Source organism: Vulpes vulpes, unplaced genomic scaffold (assembly GCF_048418805.1).
Source record: "Vulpes vulpes isolate BD-2025 unplaced genomic scaffold, VulVul3 Bu000000642, whole genome shotgun sequence".
NCBI lineage: Eukaryota > Metazoa > Chordata > Mammalia > Carnivora > Canidae > Vulpes > Vulpes vulpes.
The window spans coordinates 1,141,429-1,168,209 of NW_027325668.1; the positions used below are offsets into that span (position 1 = coordinate 1,141,429).

Genomic DNA, 26,781 nt, shown 5'->3' on the forward strand with positions numbered 1-26,781 from the left:
TCCAGCAAAACTTGGCAATTTATGAAGCTGTAGTAGGAGTCAGTTTCTTTGGTGGGGAAAAGAAGAAGACTATGCTTCTCTCTTGGGTACACATTATCAGGGTTTTGGACCTACTTTCTGTCTGACCACTGAGGCTGAAAATTTTACTCTGGCCATACAAGATAGTTGGAACAGAATATAAAATTCTCTTGTAGATTTTGTTAAATTACCAAAATACAGAGCTCAAGTCTAATAGAATGTTGCTCATCTCACAAATTTAAGCTAGGTTTATGACCTTGAAGTTTGAAGCCAGAATTTTTATCAAAAGAAACTGTATGTATGTAATTTCTCTATAAGGAATACATAATACCTACAATAAATTTTCAGACATTTGATGAAAGGTATTCCTAGAACAGAGGGCAGCGCCTTTAAAAAATAATGCATTGGTTCAATTAGGAAAAAGAATACATCAAGGACTTAGAAAATGACAGAGTTCAGGCTGTTGGCATATAGTTAATAGTTTTTGAGCAATGATTGAAGTTAAGGCTCAGTACTATCTGTTCTGAGGGATTTAATATTCATGTAAGACATGGTATCTAAGCAAAAATTAAACAAACAAAACTTCACACACACACACAAACAAAAAACTGTGGTCTAGGAGTGGACTTGTCTCTAGTCAAGGCATAATGTGATAAACACCATAAATCATAAAGGAGCAGTATTCTTGAACTAAAATTAAAAGATTTTGCTCTAACTGTTGATTATAGAGTTCCTAACTTTGGGCCTTTAAACAATGTGAAGGATTTAAATAAAAAATTCAGAGAGGGAATTTCAGTCACAACTGAGGGGTCATGGGATTGAGAAACTGATGGTATTTGTGTCAGAGACTAGAGAGGATGGGTCCCGGTGTTATTTCCCTTAGAATGCCACAAGTAGGTTAGGCCTATATCAATTTAGGGAATACGGACACTCTATATTGACATGTTGCTCCAGGAAAGTCTTGGAACACAGGTGAATAAAGAAAAATTGAAATGAGCACTTTCTTTTAGACACTTCTGTCAAGGAAAAGAAGCAAAAGCATAAATAATGGTAATAGAGTAATCAAGGATTCCTGGCCAAGATTAATAATCTCAGTTGGCAATGACCCATCTAACTTTTTCTCTATCCCACTGAAGATCATTTGTTTGCCCAAACACTATCCACAATCCAAACAATATTCTTCTCACACTTCTCTCAGTCTTAAACAGATTTCATTTATTATTGTTGAAGAAAACACACGCATGTATTCTTATCAAGTGCCTCATATAAATACTTTTCACTCTTAACTACAGCATGCAAGATGTAAAGTTGGTGGTTTCTGGCCAGGTATCCAGATGAAAAGTGAATTTGGTGAGAGTCACTATGTGGATGATTGAAGAGGACTAGTAGATTTACAGGTTGTAGACCACAGGTCAGTTGACTACAAAACTGTAAAGAAGCCAGCAGAACAGTGGCCTAAGAATAGCAAGAAAGGTAGGGATCTTTCTCCTAACACAACTTTTCCTCTAAAGTTTGCTTCTCAAGCTTTCATGTGCATAGATGGATCTTATTAAAAATGGAGATCCTGACTGAGCTGTCTGGGGTGGAACCTAAGATTCTTCTTGTCTAGGAAGCTCCCAGGTAAGAGTGCTGCCACTGGTTCGTGAACCACACTTTGAGTAGCGAGATTGTCCAAAAGCTTATGGAATCTGACTAGAAGGAGGAGGAGGGAGAGAGTTGTAGTCTCCTTATAGGATCATTGAATATAAATACAAATCAGGACTTTAAAAAAATCTTTCCTTGCTTTCCCACAAAATAGTCATAAGGTCAGTTTAAAGATGCTTGATCTGCGCTTTGAGGGCAATAGTACTCATTAAATGAAAATGTTTTAACAGTGGAATGGCACAAGACTCCTTCTTTACCATATGGCATGTGGACTAGAGGAAAGAAAGAATGAAGGCAAGTGAACTGATTAGATGCTACCCATTAATCTAGTTTTGAGGCCCTATGAACCTGAACAGAAGGGATGTTATTCGTCTAGTTTGACTTTGATATGGAAAACAGTGAAGGAGGAATAGCAAGTAGAGTGTAAAGAGGAATTTACTAGAAAGTGCACTATTAGAACCAGAAGACACTAGTCTTATGGGACATTTCCTTATACTAGTCCATTGATACATTCATTCACTTTCTATTTTACTGTCCTGTCTTTTTATCTCTGTTCTATCACGTGGGGATGAACATAGAGTGCTTGGGGCATAGTTCACCTTCCGCTTCATGCATCATTAATTGTGAACAGTAAACAACTATGAACGATAGCTACTGAGACAAAGACAAAAAGACCTAGATGTGAAGGTCGAGATTTATTAGCAACAGTCAATTCTGTTTACCAAAGAGAAACAGGAAAAATCATTTTTGTTGTTGTTGTTCCAGTGGAACCTGATGGTCACAGTTTTTTATACAAGTACCTTTGGTAGGTTACCTTGAAGCTTAAGAAATTCAAAAGTATAATAAATGGGGAATGTAGTGCAGATAAACCCTGATTTCAGCTGGAAAATAAAGGGAAATTCAATACCCCGATAGTATTAGCATTGTATTTACAGCTGTTGCTGCTACCCACATGAATAAATGCTCCCCATGGGCCCAGATCAAAGGTAGTCACGGTGTGACAGAGCATGAGACCATACTATAATAATTTTACAGATTTAGCAGAGTGTTTCAAGTGAAAGTGCATATGATATAAGTTGCAGGTGTTCATAAACATGATGCAGGGTCCCAGTTGCTGTTGGCTTGGAGCTGGGCTGCTCTACTTACTGCTTTCTCCTGAAATTATGCCTCAGTGGGTCAATCACAAATATGAGTGACTCCCTTTTGGGAGTGATATTTCATCTCTGTGCATATATATGTGTATATATGTATGTTTGGTACATTTGCTACTGTATCCATTCTGTTATCAATTCTCCATTTCTGGCTGCAATTTTATCTATATAGACTTTCAAATCTCAAATTGTAGATCTTCTTGTCTTTGGATCTACATTGGATTTAAATGTGTAATGAATGTGTGTGTGTGTAAAAGCGTTGTCTGAAAAGCTAGAGGGGTACATGTCTGAAATTTTGCACACTTCCAGAACTTTTAAGGCTGAGATTTTGATGGATGTTAAGACATTAATGTTCCCCACCCCTGAGTGATTGATGGAACCTGTTTATGCTGTCCTTTCCTACTTTACAAACACTTAACCACTCTATTAATTCTCAATCTCCTTTAATATTGGAAAACTCTGTTATTTTCAATTAGATAAATAATAGTTAAACTCTAACAAATAACTCTGGCCACATAACCTCTGACTGCATCTCCATTTTAAAACTGTGAATCAGGAAAATAATCAGTAGCCTATAAAACAATTTGTTTCCTATTGTTGTCTGGTTCCAGGAAAGTCCCATTAGGACACTGGAGAGAGAATATTGTGGAAGACAGCTGTACAGTAACTTTGTTTAGAATTTTCTCTGGAAAGAAGGGGCAAATTTGAGCATGATTGATTTAAAGTTTGACAATGTATGTTAATTTCATATTTAACAATGTTATAAATGTATGTCAATAATATATAAGAAGTTTGGAGTAGCATATAAACAGAACTGTATGGCCATTATTAGTAGTATTTAAAGACCTGCCATAGTCAGATATCATTTCATTTGAATATATGTCTTTTTCAGAACAAACTGTGTACCAGAGTCATGTTTGATATGCTTCATTGATATATATTTTTCTGAAGTTAGAAACAACTAGCAATGGGAGTTTTTATCCCTATAGGTATCACTAATGCAGTTCTTATCATTCTTATTTTAAAAAAAAGATTAGAAGGAAATTACTGAAATTAATGTGTTATGTGTTTTACCGGGGAACCTATCTCTGAAAGACTCAAAAGAGATGTTTGAAAAAAAAATAAAATAAAATGGGGCACTTGGGTGCCTCAGTTGGTTAAGCATCCAACTCTTGGTTTTGGCTCACGTCATGATCTCAGGGTCCTGGGATCAAGCCCCACATAGGCTCTGAACTCAGGGAGGAGTCTGTTTGAGATTCTCTCACTCCTGGTGCCCCTTCTTCTGCTCATATGCTCTCTCTCTGTCACCCTCAAATAAATAAACAAATTTCAAAAAAATAATGAAAGGATATTCTATCAGGAGCATTTCTTTAGATCCAACTAACAGTGTATACATATGGGATTCTGTGAGATCCTACACAGGAGAAGTGGGGTTTGTCTCATTCTATCTGCTACATTTCTTTCTTTTTTAAAAAATATTTTATTTATTTATTCATGAGAGAGAGAGAGAGAGAGGCAGAGACACAGACAGAGGGAGAAGCAGGCTCCATGCAGGGAGCCCGACGTGGGGCTCGATCCTGGGTCTCTAGGATCACACCCTGGGCTGAAGGCAGCTCTAAACCCCTGAGCCACCCAGGGATCCCCAGCTGCTACATTTCCATCTGGATCTTGAACCATGAAGTGTTCTCAGGTTTGAGACTATCCCTGGACTATTATGCGATACTTTTTACCATGTGTAGGATGATGTCTAGTTTTAAATACAGTGAATCTATGGAATTTTTGGTTTATATTGTTCCCAGGTGAGAAATTCTTACTGGTTCTGTACGTCCTCTTTTTGGTGTGAGTTATCCCAAGGTGATCTCAGGAGTACATGTTTTTCTGTTAGTTTTTTGTTTTTGTTTTTTTTGGAAATCTCTATGAAATATCAATAGTTTCTTTTAAGCAAAATTCACATTTTTACTTTTATAATTTGATGCGGTTTCAAGTGAAACCTGTTTCCTGAGAGCAGCTAAGAATATTTAAATATTTAAAGTTGTATTAGCTAACTTAATATGATAAAATCTGACGTTTTATGTTGTGATTGGAGAATTCTGATCTACTTAAATGGCAAAAGAAGCAATAATTGCGTTTACTTGCTTCTATAATGAATGCAGTACAAATGACTGCATTCATCTGATATGATAAAGAGAAAACCAGTTCCTAATTCCAGAGTTGAGAGAGTACCTGGTTTTTTATATGGCCTAGGAAATCATTCCTACTCTGTGTTTTCTACTGCATTATTAGTTAATTTAAAATGACCTAAAATGTGGAGTTTTCACTGATTCTTGGAGAAAAAATTTCAAAAGAGAGAATTAAGAGGACGATATGTTTATTTTTCCCTAACTATATCTTTTTTGAAAAAAATGTACTTAATAAAGATTGAAAAATGATTTGTATCTACCATCTATCACTATGGTATGTAGCCCTTTTAAAAGTTGAAGACATGGTAAGTATTGTATCTATAAATTATGAAGTTATTTTAAAAAGTAAAACCAAAAAAATCATAATCTACATAAAACCTTAGTCTAGCTATTCACAATTTCTTTGAAATCACCAAAATTATTTTTGAATATATTTTCCTTTTAAAATATGTTTTCAAAGCCACCTTTTATTGACTTTCACAAAAATCTTGAAAGGCACTTAAAATTTCTACTTTCTGTGACTAAGCAGAATTTTACACAAATGGGATTATGAAGAAATGGCATTTTAAACTTTACCTTCTGACATAAATGTGTCTCCGGACTTTATAAAAATGTTAATCGGATAGACTACCATGCTTTCCTGTAAATATTAGCCTGAAAGCACTTTTAACAAATTCTCTGAAAATAATGGTTCTCTTTCACAAATATTTTACCTTCAGTATCTCCTTACTGCTCACTGACTAGATGTGAGCTTTGCCTTGGGCCATGCGAGGTCACTGATCCTCACACACACACACGCCTGGCCTGTTTTCACCTCTCCTGGTGGCCGCAGCCAGGGAAGCCACTTCTGTAACTCAAAACCCTTCAAAGCCTTCCAAATCTCTGAAGAAGCCCCAAAGCCCTTAGTTCCTTGCTTCCAACATAATATTTGACCAAATTGGCCATTAGAAAATAATTGTTTTTCTTATGTATCAAGAAAAAAAAAAGAACTACAAGAAGAGCTAAAGAGTTAGTTTTGGAAACAGTATAGGTCTGGTGTAGGGACAGACCAGCTCTGGGTGTCTGAAGCAAAGATATTTGAGGTTGCTACAATTTCTGGATGATGAGCAACTGCAACACTAGAAGAGGCAACCTTAATGTGCAAAGACACTATTTTTTTTTCCTTAATTGGTAAATATTTTTGACCCAGATTTGGGATTAGGTATTAGAGGCCTAATAAAGCCACACTCATATTTATCTTTTAGTGCTGTTCAGCAAAAATCTGTGTATTTTGAGTATTGTAATTACCTAAGATATTTAGGTATCTTATAAGCGGTTTTAAAATATGCACTTGAAAAACTAATTTCTATTTGTGATTTCAAGTTAAAAGTAAATTTGCAACTAATATTAAAAACGTTTAGGGGCTCTTGGGTGGCTCTTGAGTGTCTGCTTTTGGCTCAGGTTGTGATCCCGGAGTCTTGGGATCGAATCCTGCGTTGGGTTCCCCACATGGAGCCTGCTTCGCCCTCTGCCTGTGTCTCTGCCTCTCTTTGTGTGTCTCTCATGAATAAATAAATAACATCTTTTAAAAAAAAGCATTTAGGGGTGCCTGGCTGGCTCAGCCGGAAAAGCATGTGACTGTTGATCCCAGTGTCTTGAGATCAAGCCCTATGTTGGATCTAGAGATTACTTAAATAAATACAACTTAAAAAAAAAAAAAAAAAAAACTTAACAGAACTTAAGAATTACCTCATTTATAAATGACATATTGAAATACCTTAGAGTACTTAATTAATTAAGGGTTAAAAATCCTTGTAAAATGTAATAATATTTATAAACCAAATTTAAAATCTCCAGGGGAACTTCAGTCTTTGTAATTGTTATAAATATCAATTAAAAGTATAAAGATTGTTTCTGCCTATCATTTCTATGGAACAAAGTTAACCTCAGGACCACCAAAAATGCTCATATTGTCAGCTTAAGAGATGTTTTGAGCATTTCAGCTAAGGGCTAATTCGATGTGCTGCTAGCAGGGATGGCGAAATGGCACAGAGTTAAAGGGAGAATCATCAGTGCACTGAAATGAGAATAGTTTAATTCCTATTCAAACAATACTCTTAGTATTTACTCAATAGTTAGTGGGATTGGGAAGAAATCAATTTTCCATTCAAGGACATTGGACACACGAACAGATCCACATAACCCATTTCTGCTGCAGAACGCAGAATAGATGTTAGAATCTTTTTTTTCAAAACATTTTCTATTTTCCTGGGAGTGAATATCAGTTTGTTTATTAGTTGGTTAGTATTTCTGTGCATGTGTGTGCTGTTTAGCGGGGCCAACTTCTTGGGAAGCATTAAAAGGCTTAATGTTTAAAGATTTAAATCACCAGCTTTGCGTACAGGACAAAATACATTATTGGCTCCCAGAATTTCATGGGACTGCCAACTGAATTGCTTAGGAATACTGCAAAAACACTCAGTGAAGATTGGTTGGCATTTTAATTTTCTCTCCGGGTTGCTAGCTGCTCTAGAAAGTAGGATGAATTTACATTCAAGTCACATAAAGGATTATCTGTGTGAGCATTATTTAACTTCCCAACTCTTGGAAAGGGGCTCTGGAACAGATTTATCATTTGTTAGATACAGAAGTTACAAGATGGAAGCCAGAGCTTCCATAGCTTCCCATGATGTGGAAAGTGATGTGGGCAGTGATGGTATCCTTCGTGGAAGATAATTAGTTCGTTTGAGGTTGGGAATTCCAACTGGCTAGTGGTTGGAAATGTATGACTGAACCACAGGCCAAAAGCCAGGGTAAAAGAACATTTAAAAGTTAAATTTTGAGAGCTGATCTTGAGGCCTGAGATTGCCAAGAAAGACTGTGCAGAGAGAAGAGATCCCAGGAGTATCTCCATACAGCGCACTTGCAGCCTGAGGAGAACCTTGAGGTGAAAATGTGCACATGGGACCAGGAATTACAGAACTATGGACTGGAATCTGCCAACTTATATAGTGGTTCAGTGTGGTGAGTGTGTGTGTGTGTGTGTGTGTGTGTGTGTGGAGTAGGTGATTAGTATGAATCTATGTTTAGTATGGGTGATTACACATAAACATAAGAATTCCCAAAAAGTCTTGAAGAATTCTCTTTATGGCATCAATTGGTTAGCACTGGGAAGCAGCTCCCTCCGAGGGCGGGACACGCGTGTTCCTGCTTCACCGCCGGCCACATGTTTCATGTGTACAATACATGTCTACTCACTTGCACCCCTCAGCTCCGTGCCTATCATTATCCACCTGTATGTTTTTGAGTTTGCAATCTGTGGTTTGCTGAATTAAAGCAGAGAAAAAGTTCACGTCAGTTAAGCACCCGACTCTTGGTTTCTGCTCAGGCCTTGATCTCAGGGTTGTGAGATCCATCCCCTTCAGGCTCTGCCCTCAGCAGGGAGTCTGCTTGTCTCCTTCTGTCTCTGCCCAACCCCCACTGGCTTTCTCTCTTTCTCTCTTTCTCCCTCTCTCATAAATAAATAAATAAATAAATAAATAAACAAATAAATAGATAAATAAATAAATAGATAAATAAATCTTTTTTAAAAAACAGAGGGAAGTTTCATGATGAGTAGTGAGTAGTGCACTGTGAAATTTTAGGGGGAGCTGTTCCTATTCCATTTAATTTCTGTGAACACACTTTATTTTGGGTGGTGTTATGGATTGAAATGCATCCTCCCCAAATTCGTATCTTGAAGGACCAACCAGAATAGGACCATATTTGGAAATAGGGTCATTACGGTTGTGTTTAGTAAAGAAGAGGTCATACAAGAGTAGGATGGGCCCGTAATCCAGTATGGTTGTGTCCTTATCAAAGAGGAAATTTGGACACAGACTTGTGTACAGGGTGAATGCTTTGTGAAGAGGAAGACAGAGATCTAGAGATTAAGGAACACCTAAAATTGCCAGGGAACCACCAGAAGCTGGGAGAACGGCACAGAAGAGATTTTCCCTTATACTCCGCCTGAAAGGAATCAACCCCTCCAGCACTTCGATCTGGGACTTCTGGCTTCCAGAACAGTGAGATAGGAAGTTTCTGTTATTCAAGCCACCGAGTTTGTGGGACTTTGTTAAGGAATCCTTAGCAAACTAATGCAGAGGGAAAGAGCATTCTTTCTGAAGACACCTTTTTGCCACTTTTAAAGATCACAGGGAAACATCTTTTTTTTGTTTTCTAGAGACTATGAATTATAAAATTTGAAAAAGGAGACATGCCTAAGAAGAACACTTGGCACATTTAGAAAAAGATCCATTTAGTTAACTGTGACAAAATCACACAGCTAAGAGACAGTGAAGCCTTGGTCTGAATCCTACTCCTCTCAGGACTGATGTGTATTTGGGGGCATTATCTAATTTCTTCTTAGCGTAGGTGTCACCTCCAAATAGGAATCCCAGTTGTGCCTCTCGTATAGCAGTGTTTTAAGGCATAAGTGGAAAAAAACCCGTAAAAGGACTAGCATGGTGTCTACACTCAATAAATGGTAGCTTACATGATAGGCACTTACCACTCTATTTCCTTTTAAGAATCACACATCAAAGCATCCAAGTTGTGCCAAAACCCTTGGGACTGTAAGGACTTTGACTTCGTTTTTTGGAGGCATTATTGAGTCCTTACGATATTCTAAAAAAAAAAAAAAAAAAAAGGTGTGACTTTCTGGTATGCAAGTGTGGGAAATAAGGGAAAATGTCAACTCACCTTATTTAATTGTAGTAGAATAACTCAGAACAAGTGAGTGTGTTATCCAAAGGTGCTGGCCCTAGAGCTAGTAGGGAGTTCAAGTCCTCAGAGCCTAGGCACACGGTGGTGGTCAACTGCACCTAACAGGTGTCCTGCCACATTTGATGTCGTTAGTGGCTTTTGGAAGTTTTTTCAACACTGGAATGGGAACTCCTGGAAACAGAGACCTCGTTTCAATCTTTTCTTTTGCTCTAGCTTCAAGACTCAGTGGTGTAATTAATGCTCCCTGGATACGTAGATGGCAAGTTTCAGTAAGCAAACCAAAAGAACTAGCAAAACTACCTAAAAGGTGGTGTCATTGCTGCAGTTTCTTGGTCTAATGAAATTAAAATCATCTGCATGAAGTGCTGGTTGGAGTAACGTTATGGATAAGTTTCTTTTACCCTGATTTTGTTTCTCCCTTTAATGAAACCATCTATACTCTCTTAAGATTGAAAGGACATTTTGGGATGGCTAATGTTAAAGGGGTCCATTTGTCTGGGCTCTTTTCCAGACCTTTTCTACAGTTACTGCAGTTACAACTTTTGGAAATGCTTGGCTACAGTTAGGCTTGGTTAAATATATTATCCAGTCTCTAAAGCCTACAGTAGACATTTATGCATGTATTGAAGTTAAAAATTGCCACTTAACGTATAATTTTATTATTTCTGATGCACTTTATAAACCTCATCTTTCTAATTCTCTTAAGAGGCAAACTGTCCTTCAAGGAGATATTTGTAAAACCTTCCAAATGTGGGTAAATAGACTGAACCTAAGACCTCTTTTTTAACAGAATGTCGTTCCTTGCTTAGGCTTTCCTATTGTCGCTGCCATTCTCTTTTGCATGTGATGCTTTAAAGCACAAACCAGGAATCACACAGGCCCCGCTGGAATATAAGATCATGAGCCACACAGTATTTAGCCCAAATGTCACAGAAAAACATGTGCATTTTATCATCAGATAAGTGTGAACACTTTTACCTCTATAGACTGAGGTAAAGTAATATAGGACTTTATTTTTAATTTGTAAAAATATTGCCAGATTAGTCTGGACAGACTGTCCAGACAGACAGACAAGCAATATTTTGTTTAAAGTGCTAGCAGCTTTCACCATTTTATTTTTTATTTTTTACTTTTTATAAATTTATTTTTTATTGGTGTTCAATTTGCCAACATATAGCATAACACCCAGTGCTCATCCCATCAAGTGCCCCCCTCAGTGCCCGTCACCCAGTCACCCCCACCCCCTGCCCACCTCCCTTTCTACCACCCCTAGTTCTTTTCCCAGAGTTAGGAGGCTCTCATGCTCGGCCTCCCTTTCAGCTTTCACCATTTTAAATATGGTTTATCATCATAACGCTGGAGATTTGTAGCTTTTGTATTTTGGTGTCCCATGGAGAAGGAGGTGCCCTCAGTTCAGTCCAAAAGGACAGGGGGCAACGTTCCAAAATTGCTCAATCCATGTAGCATTCTGTTTCTGAGCAAAGAATTGAACACACACAAAATACCACCTTTGCTTCTGTCGCTGATGTCGTCTGATTGACTTGGAACAGGTAGGCTGTGTGGGGTTTATTCCTTAAGCTTTAGGTTTCAGCTGATTTTAAGTCAGTGTAAGAGGTACGTGCATGTGAGAGAGAGACAGACAGACAGAAAGAATAGGAATAGATTTTCTTCAATTGAATAGAAATCGATCTCAATCAGGATTTTTTGAATCAAACTTCACTCAAATATCAGTTGGTAGAGGCACCCCCAAGGGTGCCGAGCATCCTGTGGGTACCACCTGCTTGAGTTTGCCGAGGATGAGAGGCCCTGACCACTCTCCACGTGGCCCATTTCCTGGGGCGAGGCTCGTCCTTCAGGGACAAGGAGCAGGCTTGCTTTGTGCTCCATCTCCCAGGCCGTGTTGATCAGCTGGGATGCAAACCCACCGAGCCTAAGACCGGGCTCTCTGTGTGCACCGTGGGACCCGGTGGATGTGAGGAATCACTGCAAACCTAATGCCCAAGCTCCTTGCTCTGCTGCTCCCTTGTCTCTGACCCAGGAGACTTGGGTCATCGGTCAGTGTCCATGAAATGCGTCCATGAAACACGGACAGGCTGCTGTGCTAGCTTATAAGAAGGCCGAAATCCCAGCCCCAGCCCCATCTCAGAACTCAGATTGGAAATTGTATGCGGTAAAAACGAGCACCAATGAGAGGAGCATAGAAGATGATTTTGTATTAAGAATATCATTCAGGGGCACCTGGGTGGCTCAGCGGTTGAGCATCTGCCTTCAGCTCAGGTTGTGATCCTGGGGTCCTGAGATCGAGTCCCGCATCAGGCTCCCTACAGGGAACCTGCTTCTCCCTCTGCCTGTGGCTCTGTCTCTCTTTCTGTGTCTCTCATGAATAAATAAATAAAATCTTAAGAAAAAGAATATCATTCAGATATTTTAAATACAGCTAATATTTCTTTCAATTCACTATTTTTTGATATGCAAATCTCCAATGAATCCAAAATTAGTTATAAACCACATTCAACATAAGTAGATATAACACAACAAATTTTCTTAAATTAAGTCCTTAATTACAGGTCTCAGCTCGGAGAAAATATTTTAGAACCACTTAAACAGTTCAGAAAAACAATACACTTGGAAAGTCCTTAAAATAAGTTGAATAATAGCATATCTGAGTCACTGAATAGCAAAATAATGAAAATATATTTATGATTTGGTTACTCTGAGTGGAATTTATCTGAAATTTAGACGGTCTTCTTATTGGATGTGGTGTGGAATAATGAAACACCTGCAAGGTGATTTTAACCATCCAGTTTTTCTTTTATGAACAAATTTGGAAATGGCAAGCTTAACTTGAAAGCATTGGGTTGCAGGTACCCAGCATGGAAACCGAAGCATCTCCAAGAACTGCAATTAAAATATGTTTATATTTGGAGATAGGAGATTCTGATTCCTTTAGAGCCCTGTTAAATTAGGTGCAAAATGATATGTTCATGGTTGAATTAAAAAAAAGTCAGTGAGAGCTGCTTAACATCTGGCAAAATAATCTTAGTTTAGAACAGAGATCCCTGTACATTGATTGCTTTCCCTAAGATTAAAAGCCACCACAAGTACATGCTCCTTCATGAAGAGGGAAAGAAAATAAGCTGTATGAAAAAGAAAGTATAGACCGTCTATGTGTAAATGGTACTTCAGTAAAAATGGGAAGATTCCTTTGGTCCCGTCATCTTACATTTTGCAACACTTACTATTTATGAGGTTTGTTTTTGGGCTCAGAACTCCAAATTTGTTGTGAAAAAGTGTCTAGATGAGATCATTTCATCCAGTGATGAGGTAGCTTCTCTTTCCATGTGCATTTTCTGCATACTCCTGTCTCCTTTTGCCATGTGGTTTAATGCTCATTGTTTATTGTTAAATTTACTGATTTTCCTTTTTTTCATTTGGCTTTTCTGGGTATTGCTTAACAAAATATCCTGTGCATTTATAAGGAATAAGTTTGCAGGCTGGCCTGTTCTTTGCAGGTAGGGAGGGATGGAGGAGTGAGGAAAATAAATAAATGCTTCTTTGTTACAATACGCTGATGACCAACATCACGGGGTTGGAAGAGTTTGTGCATTTAGGAAGAAAGGATCTTTGGATTGTGTACTTTATTATGAAAAGTTGCTTGACATTCTGCTCATGAAATGGGTTCACACTGCCAAGAAGGGACTGTAGCACATTTATTCCTAGTAGTAGAAGTCAAATCTATCTCCATATTTGCAGATTTAATCAATTGAATATGTTTTCCTGTTTTTTACATTGGTTTTTGCAATTTCTGACAATGGTCTTTTTTATAGAGCAAAAATCACTCTGAGTATCGAAACCTACCAATTCCCCATCTGTTCTTCCTAAAAAACTATTGAGGTGTAAGAGAGAAGAACGACACGTGAGGTAATAGCTACCTCTGTTCCAGCTTTCCAGATGAGAGAACCGCTTTCAGAGACATAGCATTTCCTGCCACTAAAAATATAGCCACTTCACCAGCAAAAATCAAGTTTATTTTCCTCTACTTTTAAATAAAAAAAAATTTTTTACAGATTTCTTTATTGAGTTGAGAGAGGGAGGAAGAGAGAGAGAGTGCGCACAAGCAGGGGGAAGGGTGGGGAGAGGGAGAGTTAGAGTCTCAAGCAGACTCCCCACTAAGCATGGAGCCCCAAGTAGGGCTGGGTCCCAGGACCCTGGGATCATGACCTGAGCCAAAATCCAGTCCGTCACTTAACCGACTGAGCCACCCAGGTGCCCCTAAATAAAATTTAATGTCTCAGAAAATTAAAAGAATCTGAATCTTTCTGTCACCATTCGTTTCTACATTGGCTTCTATGATGGTCTTGGAATACACCAGCAGGTTCCCTCTTGACTCCCTAGATGCCTTCTCAGGGCTGCCTTCCTCCATCCACCCATGGAAAATTGCAACCTTCACACAACTCCCAGTACATCTCATCCTCCTTTACTGCTTTATCCTTTCTGCTAGCACTGCTCATAATCTAACATCATGCATAGCTGTTTATTGTTTGTCCTATCCCTAGAGAATAAGCCCCGTGAAGATAATTTGTTTTGTTCCATCCTATCTTCCAAGTGTCCTCCTGGTGCCTGGCATGCTGCTAAGGGAGTGCTCAAGAAATAGTGTTTGAATAAATGATTCAGTGATTCTGTATCTCTGCCAAACACTTGAGGCAAAGTGATAATCTGTACTTTCTTTTTAAAAAAAGTAAAAATTCTGGGGCACCTGGGTGGCTGGTTGAGTGTCTGACTCTTGATGTTAGCTCAGGTCTTGATCTCAGGGTTGCGAAATCAAGCCCCCCGTTGGGATCCGTGCTGGGTGTGGAGCCCACTAAAAAAAAGTAAAAATTCTGATTTAAAAAAACTGTGATAAAGGTTTTTGTTGTTGTAGGTTGTTAGTTTTTTGTTTGTTTGGTTGGTTTTTTTTTTTTTTTTTGAGCTTAAAGGTGTGGTATTGTGTGCCAGATTTTCTTTTCTTTTTCTTTTTTTTTTTTATTTAGATCTCAGGAAATCTCAAGTGCCCTCATTTTCTTTAAAGGATTATGTTGTTGAAGCCATTATTACACAGTTGTAGTGCGGCTGCCAGAAGACTGAGAAAGATATAAATGGGTAGGTCTTTTAGAGACGCGACCTGTGCTCTTGAGTCCTGTACAGAGGCTGTACCTCCAAAAGGGTCTCCTTCTTGGAATCAATCATCACCCCGGGAAAATCAATGGACATGCTGTTCCATCGGCTTACAATGTATGTTTCTTTGCAACATGGAAACTGTTTTTTTTTTTAATAAAGTAATTGATTTCTGTCTTTTCTCACCAAGTATTGCTAAAAAAACCCCACATATTTCTTCTTATCTTCCATTACATAAATCTTCCCATGCAAAAATTCCATTAACTTAAAAACAGATAGTGATCTTTTTCTTGCTAAGTTAAGGAAAAAATTATAAAAAGGCAAGGCATTGAACCAATCATATAATTTACACCATAAAGTGACACAAAGATTTATCATTTGGAATCCCTGTGAGAATAACTCTTCCATCAGGTCTCTGCTCAGGCGTGTGTACAAAGGGGAAAGAGATCACCTCTGCTCATTCTGCAAGGAGCTACCCTGGGGTCGACGAAGAAGCGTTTTAATAGGCTATATGATGATCTTTCTAATTTTTTTATATACATACATAAACCTGATAATGTGGGTACTAAAGCTTATCACCTCACAGTTTTATGTATAAGATTTAACAGATCAGAGCTATGACCACAGATTATAGCATTAAAAATCTTTTTTTTTTTAAAAAGGAGAAAAAAGAGACAAACTGAAAAACCAGACTCTTAACTATAGAGAACAAACTGGTGGATGCCAGAAGGGGGATGGGTGAAATAGGTGATAGGGATTGAGGAGAGCACTTGTGATGAGCACCGAGTGTTGTATAGAACGCTATATTGTATGGAATCACTATATTGTATACATGAGATTAATAGCATATTGTATGTTAATTATACCGGAATAAAAAAAAATACCTTTTTCTAAAATCTGTCATGACAGGTTTCCACATAGTTGTGGAATGATCTTAAGGAGAAACACTAAAATTAAAACGTACTTGTCAAAATTTCCAAGCCAATTTTAGAAAAGTGAATCATTTCTTCCCTACCCACTTTGTACTAAATTCAGCAGCATAGCAATCTATTTTATTTTACTTTATTTTATTTTATTTTACTTTACTATTTTATTTTATTTTATTTTATTTTATTTTATTTTATTTTATTTTATTTTATGTTAGAGAGGGAGAGAGAGAGTGTGTGCCAGAGTGTGAGGGGGTGCAGAAAGAGAAAGAGAGAGAGAGAGAGAGAATCTCAAGCAAACTCTCTGTCCAGTGCTCTGTCCAGAGCTCATGTTGGGGCTCAATCTCACAACCCTGAGATCATGAGCTGAGTGGAAATCAACAGTTGGACAATTAACTGACTGAACCACCCAGGTGTCCTAGATTCTCTTTTAAAAATTCAGAAAATTCTTTGTTCTACAGGATGTTATGTTGATGGGCTTATGCTTCCTGTAAGCATTAATATATAGTTTAATAATGATTGGAACTAAATTACTATCCATGCTGTATCCTATAGAGCTTGATGCGTCTGACATCTTGACGCATCTATCACCACCTTTGTGCCTATTGCACGTGTCTACAAGTACACAACATCCATATGGCTGGCTACAGTATATACACACAATTTTCATTCTAGGAGAAATAGTGTCATTAGGTGAGTTTTTATACTCTCTAATGGCAAAATGTGGAAACAATGCAACACAGTAGGTTTCCCATCCTTTGGTTTGCAGTCAAAAGCCTTACAGCCAAATTTATTGCCTTAGTATGGTAATCTACTCAACTCAGATGTCTTAGAGCAGTTATTCCAGTTTTCTTCAAAAAACTGTGTTATATTTATCTTTAAGTGATTTATCTCATACCGTGCTTTAGTTTGTGACCTGCTTCAAATTCTTTCAGAACGTCAAATACTCAAATACAATGAAAGTTAAGTTTGTATTTCTGTTGTGAATAAACATATATCTACCTTTAATTCCAACAGTGAATAAAATTAGAATTTCATAGGTTAGAGCAGTCGACAGAACACTCTGAATGCTTTCCTTCCAGGAATATATTCCCATTAAATTTACTTCTTTTGGTGGCTCCAACATTCAGAATGTTTTTTCACCTTTGAGTTCTTCATCAGGGGGTTACTGATCTGAAGGGCCAGTTATCTAATGTTTTATAGCATGTGGCTAATTTCCTGTGTTTTTATTAGATCTCTCTTCTTTTTGGTAAATTTACTTATTTAAAAAAATAACAATGACTTACACACGAAATAACCTACACAGCAATAGACCAGCAAACTCACATCTTTCGTGAGTTTAATAATATTCTTGTTTTGCCACATCGACCTGTAGCTCTGGTTCAACACATTAAGAAATCATCCACATGAAGCTTTTATTTTTGTTCCCAGCCAAAATGAATTTCTTTGTAAACTCTATGATTTCCCATGAATCCATGAATTTGAAACTAAGCAGTGCCCGACTCTAAGGATTAATGGGAAAATATTTGGGGTTTTCTAACTCTGACTGAAGGCTGGGTGAAATCAATTATTTAAGCACTATAAAGCAAGAGCTTGGGTCTCAGACAACGATTACAAAGCAGACACACTTTAACACCCAGAACAACCATGTGGATCTTGTTGATTCCTTTACCATGGCCAACGGGTGAATGAAATATCATTCCTGTCTGCTGATGCCATGGAGATTCCTTCAATCTAAGAGCAGCTGGAGGTCCCATTTACACACACACACACACACACACACACACACACACACTTTTTGGTTGTACAGATGTTAAATATAAAGAATCACTATAACTTTTATTAAAGCAATCAGAAAAGCGATTGACTTTTTTTTTCTACTGTATCTGCAGTGGTTTTCTGGGTTTCAGATACTCAATTTGTACAAAGTAATAAATGTCAGTGCTCTGAAAAGGAAAGTATTATACTTCTTACTGCGCTCCTGAAATAGTCAAATGCTATGGAAAAATTTATTGAACACTTGATGTGACTTTTATAGTCAGTCTGATTTTTAAGTGCTTAGAGGAGATACGCTTTACTATGCCTGGGTGCTCAGCAGTTGTACTACCCAATGCTTCACACTGTTAGATGAATTATTTGAAATACATGGCATTCAGATTGCTAAAACTTCTGATTCAAAGGAAGTCAATGGGTATTTTAGATGGCATTGGAGAACATGGGAGAGAGGAAAGATTAGAGGAAGAAGGAGGTGTTCACAAACAATCGTGTTTAGAGCTCTTGAAGATTAGCAACAGCTCCATGGCTTTGAAATCTAATAATCACATAAAGCCCCTCTCAAAGCAGTTGCAGCTTTTGGTGCCAGTTTTTCCCATATAGATCAACCTGCAGTAATTTATCAAGATCAAGGTAAATTTCAAAGAGAATTTTTCTAAAAACAAATTATGGTCACTGCTGATTATTCATTCAAAATCATAAATCTTTTGTGGTGAGGTGACAGAGACCAGACATTGTCACTGAACTGAAAAACAAAAAACAAAAAGCAAAAAACAAAATAAAAAAGCAACTATTTTCCTCCTTGTTTGTAGTGATCAATGTGAGGTTTTAGTATCAGTCTCGAATATCTTCTGGTATCTGTGATTTAGACTAGAGCGCTCTACTTCAAACTTTTATTCACGGACCTCTTAAGGGATTTTGTGAAACTATGGATAACTTCATATTTAACTGACCATTTTAAAGTTTTCATTATAAACATAAATATTGAAACTTAAAAAAAAAACTTCCATCATATGGTAAATGAGCATAACTAAATTGAAACTGCTACTTCATTTTTTGAATTGCATCTCCTGGAATTTAAATACCATAGCGATTTGCTATGAACCATTATGTATTTTAAAAATATAGAAAATATATTTATGTTTGAATGCCTTTTGCTGATCATCTTATACTTCCATGTAAAAAGAACACATGTACATTACGCATAATTAGAATATACAATTTTAGACTTTCCTGTGGTTGTAAATCTCTGATAAATGATTTTTTTTCTGAATTGGATCTTCACTATAGTTTTATTTTTATGACATTGATAACTTTTTATATATACTAAATTTTTGAAAGATAGTATTTAAATATACAATTCAGAAATTTGGTAGTGCATCTCTTTATAAGTCTTTTACTGGGTGGAACTTTTAAATGTTAATTTATGTATCTAAATATTCCTTGTTGCTGGATTTAGACAGTGTTCAAATAGAATTCTAATTATATCTTTTTTGTTAGCTTAGATGTACATGTTCAGAAACCTTATCACGTAGATAAGCAGGTAGAAACAGAAGAAGTTTTATTATTAGAATTTGGCATAATTCTTTGCAGTCCTTCCTAGTTATCATTCCAAATCACAGATTATTAGAAACCATCTTGATAATAGATCACTACCAGTTGGGTCTTGCCTTAATTTTGTTCAAAACAAAGAATTGTAAACTACCTGACTTATGAAAAGATTTATTACCAGTCATTAATCATTTCCTTTCTCAACACCAATAATAATATTTTTATACCTCTGTTTGGCTTCCCAGAAGTTTTTACACCCCAGAAAATGGACTGCAGTAACTCCGAGATGAGCAAGTACCATCTTGAGAGAGAGATTGGACAGAAGGTCTTGAAGCTCAATTAAAAGTGTATTCTCAGGAGGATCAATTTAAGACAGTGTACGTGCGTGTGGTAATTTAAGCACATGGAAGTTGAGAATTTGGAAGTTCATGTCTTGATACCCCACGGGAAGACTTAACGTATACCTGGGTGTATGCATTCCAAAGTTTGAAGACAGCTGGCTTAGAGCATTTCAACTTACCATGAAGAATTTCTCTTCTTCAATTCAGATTAGGTAATCATGTGGTCATCCTCACAGGTTAGGTGTTTTTATTTCTGTCATCTATGTGATAATCATTTTTGAGGGAGGGGAGAAGAACTAGGACAATATGAAATACCTCTGTCAAGATACTGTAGTACAATAGGGATTAAAATATTTATAAGTAGTCTCATAACATACCTCAAAGTTCTTTGAATTTCAGGACAGCATTATTTAAAAAAATTTTTTAATGACTTTATCTTGTAGAGAAATAAATCAGATTTATTCAAAGATTTATGTATTATTCCAAGTTAAAGTACAGGAGACATTGGAAATTATTTAATTTTTAATTCATCGATAGATTAGTATAAATTCGTCATGTGGAAAATCTAAGGAAATAAAATTCATCTATCTTACACTTTGTATCTTTTTCAGACTTAATTTTGTAGACTTTTAAATAAACTTTTAAATAATTTTTTCTTTGCCTGTACTTCTATTCAGAAATTTATCCATATTTCTGAATTTTGGTTGCTCAACATTTCCAAATTCTTTGAAGCCTTTGTTGCATGCTAATAAAACCCCTGAGCATATTTGTTATGAGAAACATAACAATTTTTTTTGCACTACCATTAGCACTTTCTCTTTCCATTTAAAATACACTTTTAACAATGTAACGTTTAATGATTTTTTTTATATATTTGTTTCTTGCTGCCATGGCACATGGAAATATATTTTCTTCTTGGAAATGACAATAATAGCTAGTTTTTAAAATCCTGTTGCTATCAAAATCAATGACCTTTATTGTTAAAATTAATAAACAACTAACATACTTTATTTGTACTATGCTTTTTATACACATAATATCCAATACTCCAAACTAAACTAATGCAAAGATATTATCTTCCATGTTAAAAATGAGTTTGAGAGAAATTGCTATCCCCTTTTTTTAATATTATATTTTTAGAAGATGGTCAAGCGAGGATTAAAATCCAGCCTTTTTTTTTTTTTTCTTTTCAACTCCGAAATTGTGCTTGGGTTTGAATTATTTTCTCCCAAATGCTTTTAAGAGTTACAGTTCTGAAGCTGTCCTTCCCTGTTACTGATTCTATTTATCCACATTATATCAAAGTCATTGCTACTTTATTTGCAGGCTCATATAGTAAGAGTGAAATTTCCGGTATGTTTAAATTCATCTCTTAACCAAAATAAAAATTATATATTTATTAATTATGTATCCTGATAGACTGGTAACTGGAATATTGTCTTGTTCCCCTATTCCTGAGTCTTTAAACTCATAACTCATTAATGGTCAAATGTGTCTAAGATTATGAACTCCACTTTCTATTTTATTTCACTCTCAGGACTCCAGTCCTACCCCCGAGTTCCTGTTCCTGCTGAGTTACAAGGTCTTTACGTAGACTATCTTTGAATGTTTGTTATCCTACGTATATGTGGCTAAGTATATCTGCTCCTGGATACTTGTTGCTGTATTTCATCTATCATTGGAATATTCATTTCTTCTTTACTATTTACTGTTGATCTCTGTGTATTCCTGAAATTACATGTTCCATCTGCCCAGCTTCCTGCTAGCAAGCACTCATAGTTAATTTTCTCTTGCTTCTTCGTATCTGGTTTACCTAATTATAGTTTGCAGTCGTGGGATAGGTAATATGTCAGAATTTGTGAAGAGACTAGGGAATAGAATAAATGCACACAAAGCTTCTAACTAAGAATTGGGAGGTTTTATAACTACGTATCCTGAAAGAGACACATAAAAAGAACTAGAAGATTCAATGACAAGTGGCATCTGGTTGGGCATTAAAATGTCTATAGTTTTACTTTAAATACTTCAGCATAGATGGTATTGTATTACCTGATTCTTATTATGATTAAGTTAAAACTCAGTTGCTGAATTCTGAATTCTAATAGGGAATTCAAACTCCAGGTGTCGTCAGCTGGAATTCTGCTGAGAAAGTCCATGTTCCAGTTACTTTGTATGCTCATGTCTCCCTCTTGGTCAGCACATGAGGCTTTTTTAATCACATAGTGAATGTCAGAAATGATTTTAATTTGCAAATTTGATATTTTCTAATTACAACAGTGATTGTTAAATTGGGTGCTCACTGGTAAAATTAAATATACTCAAGATACGTGGATTAGTGGGGACGCCTGGGTGGCTCAGCAGTTGAGCGTCTGCCTTTGGCTCAGGGCGTGATCCCAGGATACAGGATCAAGTCCCTCATTGGGCTTCCTACGAGGAGCCTGGTTCTCACTCTGCCTGTCTCCGCCTCTCTCTCTCTCTCTCTCTCTCTCTCTCTCTCTGTGTGTGTCTCTCATGAATAAATAAATAAATCTTACACACACACAAAAGATAGTGGATTAGTGTGTTTCCTATGCATATTCATCCTTTGGAGAATAGTGTATAAGAATCCAGCAAGGTGTAGTCTCTAAGGAAAGATGACAACCTGGCTCAGACCTTAGTCTCAGAATCCATGTGCCTCTTAAAATTTATTGAAAATCCTGTAAGAATGTATATTATGAATTTGAAAGTAAAAAAAATTAAAATATTTATTGATCAATTTTAAAGTGGTGATAAAATATTTCGTTATACATAACATTTGTGAAAAATAACTTCATTCTTAAAAAGACTGGGAAGCTTAACATTGTTTTACATTTTTGAAAAATCTCTTTAGTCAGATGTCTGGATTATTAGAAGAGGCCACGATTCTCACATGTGTCTGCTTTGGTCTATGAAATATATCGTTTTGGTGGAAGTATACAAAGAAATCCTGATTTCATAACTCATCTGACTTATGAAGCTGAAAAAATAAGTAGTTTAACATTTTTGCAGATAATTTGGTTGTATATTTTTGGTATTACATCACAGCATAAGAAACGGCAGTTTATTGAAGATTCATTGCAATGTGGAATCTGAAATGAAACCCATGAACATTTTGTATTCTGTTCCACTAAAATCTGTTGGCCTATCTTGCACTTCAAATGGATCTTTTATCCATGCATGATTTTGTAACATTGTGCATTGGTCACTATGAAACACTGGTGCACTGACTCATGCAGATCTTACAAATGTTAACTCACTTTATTTTACAATAAAAAGAAAAAGCACAGTCATTAACATAACACTAATATTATGAGAAAGCTTGTAAATATTGGGAAACTGCCAATATGGTAAAGAAATCAAAGTCTTAAAATTTTAAGTTTTGCTTGAAAATCCAATTTTATCACTGACAACAAATATTGTCAATTGCTTTCTTTGAAGGAGCAGGCTCACTTCATTCAGTTTGGGGAACATGCCTGCCAAATACTCAAGGTTGAATAACCATATTTTGTCTTTTAGTTCCTCTTTCAAGTAAAAATAGTGTTCCATTAAAACAAAACAAAACAAAACAAAACAAAACAAAACAAAACAAAAAAACTAGTTTGGTTGTAATTTGATCACCCAAGTGTTTTACCTTGAGTCAGCCATTGTACTTTGGTATGTAACTAATAGAAATTTTCCATTTTGCCCACAGAATGTTCAAAAGACATGTTCTCAGGGTCTAGGTTTAATAAAATCAATAAATGTTATGCTTTCTCAAGGACATTCTTAAATGGAACTTTATCCCCTGTGAATGCACTGGCGTCAAGAACACAGGCTCTGGGGCAACTGCTGGAAGAACACAAGATTCTGGTGTAGTTTCGTGCCACTGCTTTGATTTGTGCTAAGGCTCCAACAGTTTTACTCACCACTGCTTTGGTACCATCGGTGTAAATGTTGAAACACTGATAAAAGGCAGACTATTATTACAGAATAGTTTTGATCTTGCAGATTCTCCTAGGGAATCACGTTCTAGGAACTGCTATTCCAGCTAAATTAAAAAAAAAAAAAAGTCAATGTATCTAAACAGCAACACAGAAAAATTCAGGTGGTGTTAAGGAAAGCAATTTTACTTCTGGAATCTTGTTCTGGTTAAAGGGAAGCTTCCCTGCTTGGAGGGAGCTGGATCTCTAAGAGGACAGAGAACTAGACTTCATTGGGTTTCCAGGACAGAACTATGACTGGCTTCTTACCCATTGGCTAAAAATGATTGATGACTACAATTTCTACAAAACAACCTTCAAGTTCTGCCTGACGAATCTGGATGAAGTTGGTTTACAGCATTTGAGAAATCAAGAAATGCTCATGAGGGAGAAGTCATTTTCCTTCTGGGTTCTTCTTCATACAAGCTACGGGACCCTGGACAAGTTGCATATTACGGTATCTTAGTTTCTCCTTAACAGCAGGATCGACCACCTAGGCTTGCCAAGAGGAATGAATGAACTCTCACGCGTGAAAAGTGCTTAGTTCATACGACGTGCGTGGAGTGCTTCGTTCAATGCTTGGCACACAATGAGCCCTCACCAGTGCTGGTTGCTTCTCTTATCATCGTTGTTATCATCACTGTTACTGAATGTGATTTGAAGGAAATTTGACTTGATCAGTGGTAGTGTTTGGATGCCAGCAGAGTCACACTGAAAAAGGCATATGATATGGTCAAAGAAACAAAATAATTCAATTAGGCTGGAATATAGGGGTGTCCAAACAGGGGTTGTAAGGGCCCGAGATGGAGAAGTTGACTGAAGAGGACTGGCATGTTAGGATAAGATTTTAAAACTTAATTTTGTAGCCATTAAAGGATCTTGAGGGATATAATCAAAACTGTGTTTTGTTAGATTTATATGTTAGCAGAATGCATATTGGGTTTCAGAGAGGTAACAGAAATATATAGCTACAGCACTTGGACTCACGGAATTTACTTTGCCATTTTTATACAATTGTCTAGCAGATTTTAATTTTAACACCATAGTGTAAGTCCAAGTTTTGAAAGAGTAAACCTCAAATTAAGGAATGTTGCTATTGTAAAATGAATAATGTGATGGGAAGTTCTTTGGGTCGGAGTGAGCTGTGAGCCAAAAACATATGGAGGGCAAATATTGCCAAATATTAATTATATTTTGTGCCTGCACAAGATTTTTTTGAGTTTTATTTTATTATCCTAGAAGAGGCTTAATATTTGGTCCTAACTTTTTTTTTTTATGCCTGAACAATATAAAAGTTGGGAAGAAATTCCTTTTGTACCACGGTATGCATATAGTTTTCTGATCTCTAAAACAAAAGATTGGGTTACACGAAAGTAGAATGATAATTTTGTTTTTCTTTGCCTGTGTTTACTTATAGGAATTTTGTTACTTGCTCCTCATCCCTTAATGTCTGGAGCCTGAGAATATAGTAATAATAAAATTTCAGTGCACTGCTATGGAGATGCAGTAAAATCATGATATAAAAATAGCCAGGGAGGCTTGATCACTAGTACTAGGTGAAAAACAAAACAAAACAAAGCAAAAGAATAAATCCCAAACTCTTAGTTCATCACTGTGATCCACCCAGCATCTCTTTCTAAATAACTGTCTTTGGTCAGGAAGACAGTAGTTGGAAATGATCACGTGACACATTCTTTTAGCCACATACTTATGGCTACCTATTGATCTTTCCCTAAAATTCATGCTTAGATTAATTTGTGTTCCTCTTGTGTGGCTGAAAACGTTGCGATTTTCTAATTCAAATACAGCTAACATGAGTAAAGTATCCGCGGAGTGGAAAAAGTACTCCAAATGTGACTGAGCAATTAAGTTTGGTTTTCCAGTGTGGAAAAAAAAATGTACTCCCCAGGGGGCTCCATGTGTTGGCACCACCCAGCTGTTTGAAGAATTTGCTTGATGAAAGCAGAAATTGAAGGAGAACAAGGAAAAACAGGTGGTGTGTCAGGAGCACTGTTTCAGTGTGACATCTGCAGGTGGCTCTGCGGATCCGGGATCAGACCGACTCACTTCAAAAGGGTCCTCCTAGGGGTGCATCCAGAGTCTGCCAAAACTAAATGAGAGCTGAAAGTGTTAAAAGAATGCTAAAAATAGAGAAAGAGGGAAGGGAAGCATATGAAGTCATCCGAAGCCTCAGAAAAGATTTGATTCTCTTGAAATAAATGTATTATATATATTAATCTGTATGAAGATGTACATATTGTACATATTAATTAGTATGACATTAAAATTACAGAATATTATGCTTTGTTATGTTCACAGTTTTAAAAAAAGTCAAAAAAATCTTTGAGAGTTTCTATGGTCTGTTATCGTTGTCTCGTACCAAACCAGTAGGGTGTGCTCATGACTCAACATTCTGCTTGTGACAGCCCACCCTGACCCTGTGGTGTTTTCATTATAAGGTAAACAAAAATAGAATGCATTTAGCGGGGCAAAATGCCCTGTTCACACATTACTCTTGCAGTCACTTTCATGCCTCATTAAAATGACATGTTAAGATACACTTCACTTCACTTTGGTTCCTCTGCTGAAACGCTGATCAATCTCTTCTAGAATCCTCTTTTCACTTCTCCTGGGGAGTAATCCCTCAATACAGGTCCCGATGACCAAAGCTTTCTGCCTCTCTGAGCCTCTCTTTTAGGCAGCTGGCATGCTTTAGAATTGGATGCAGGAATCTTTCGGGTAAATAAACACTTTTGCAAAAAGGAGACAAACTAAATTATGTTGCTAACTCACGTCTACCCTTCATCCCACAGGATCTGGAAGGACAATGTAGAGTGTCTATTTCATTGCTTTCTTTCGACTTTTTTGGGAGACCTCACTTCTCTCGCTGCAAAGTAATAAAGCTCAGTTTGGCAAAATGGACTCAGAGCAGAACTGAGAGACAAACAGTTCTTTCCAGGATAAAAATAGACGTCAGAACATTGCATTAGCTTCCTTCTAGACTTTCTTTATAATCTGTGGAGGTAGATTGCACTCAGTGGCCCTCACTAGCTGTTCACGGGAAAACTTGGCACAAGGATCCTGACTAAATGGATAGCATGAGCTCCTCTGCCTCCCAAACCCAAGCCAGCCACTGTGTGGACTACTATTGTTGAGTTGTGGCTGGCGTGGCTGAAAATGACTAAACTCAAACATTCAAGGGATACCCAAATCTAGATTGACCATCAGTACATTTACCCTTACTGCTTGGTCAAATTTCCTTCTTCTACATTTAAGGCAAGGCATAGCTGGGAGTCCTAAGACATCCTAGGGGTCTCATCTAT

At 36.9% G+C, this 26,781-nt stretch overlaps 1 long non-coding RNA gene across 1 annotated transcript; it reads right to left on the reverse strand.

Moving 5' to 3' along the window:
• Positions 1-8,217: 8,217 nt before the first annotated feature.
• Positions 8,218-26,290, reverse strand: LOC140596412 (uncharacterized). The gene is made up of 4 exons (XR_011998402.1): positions 26,030-26,290; positions 23,405-23,526; positions 9,522-9,637; positions 8,218-8,298 (listed from the first exon to the last, which is right to left on the reverse strand). It is a non-coding gene; the product is annotated as an uncharacterized lncRNA (long non-coding RNA).
• Positions 26,291-26,781: the final 491 nt, after the last annotated feature.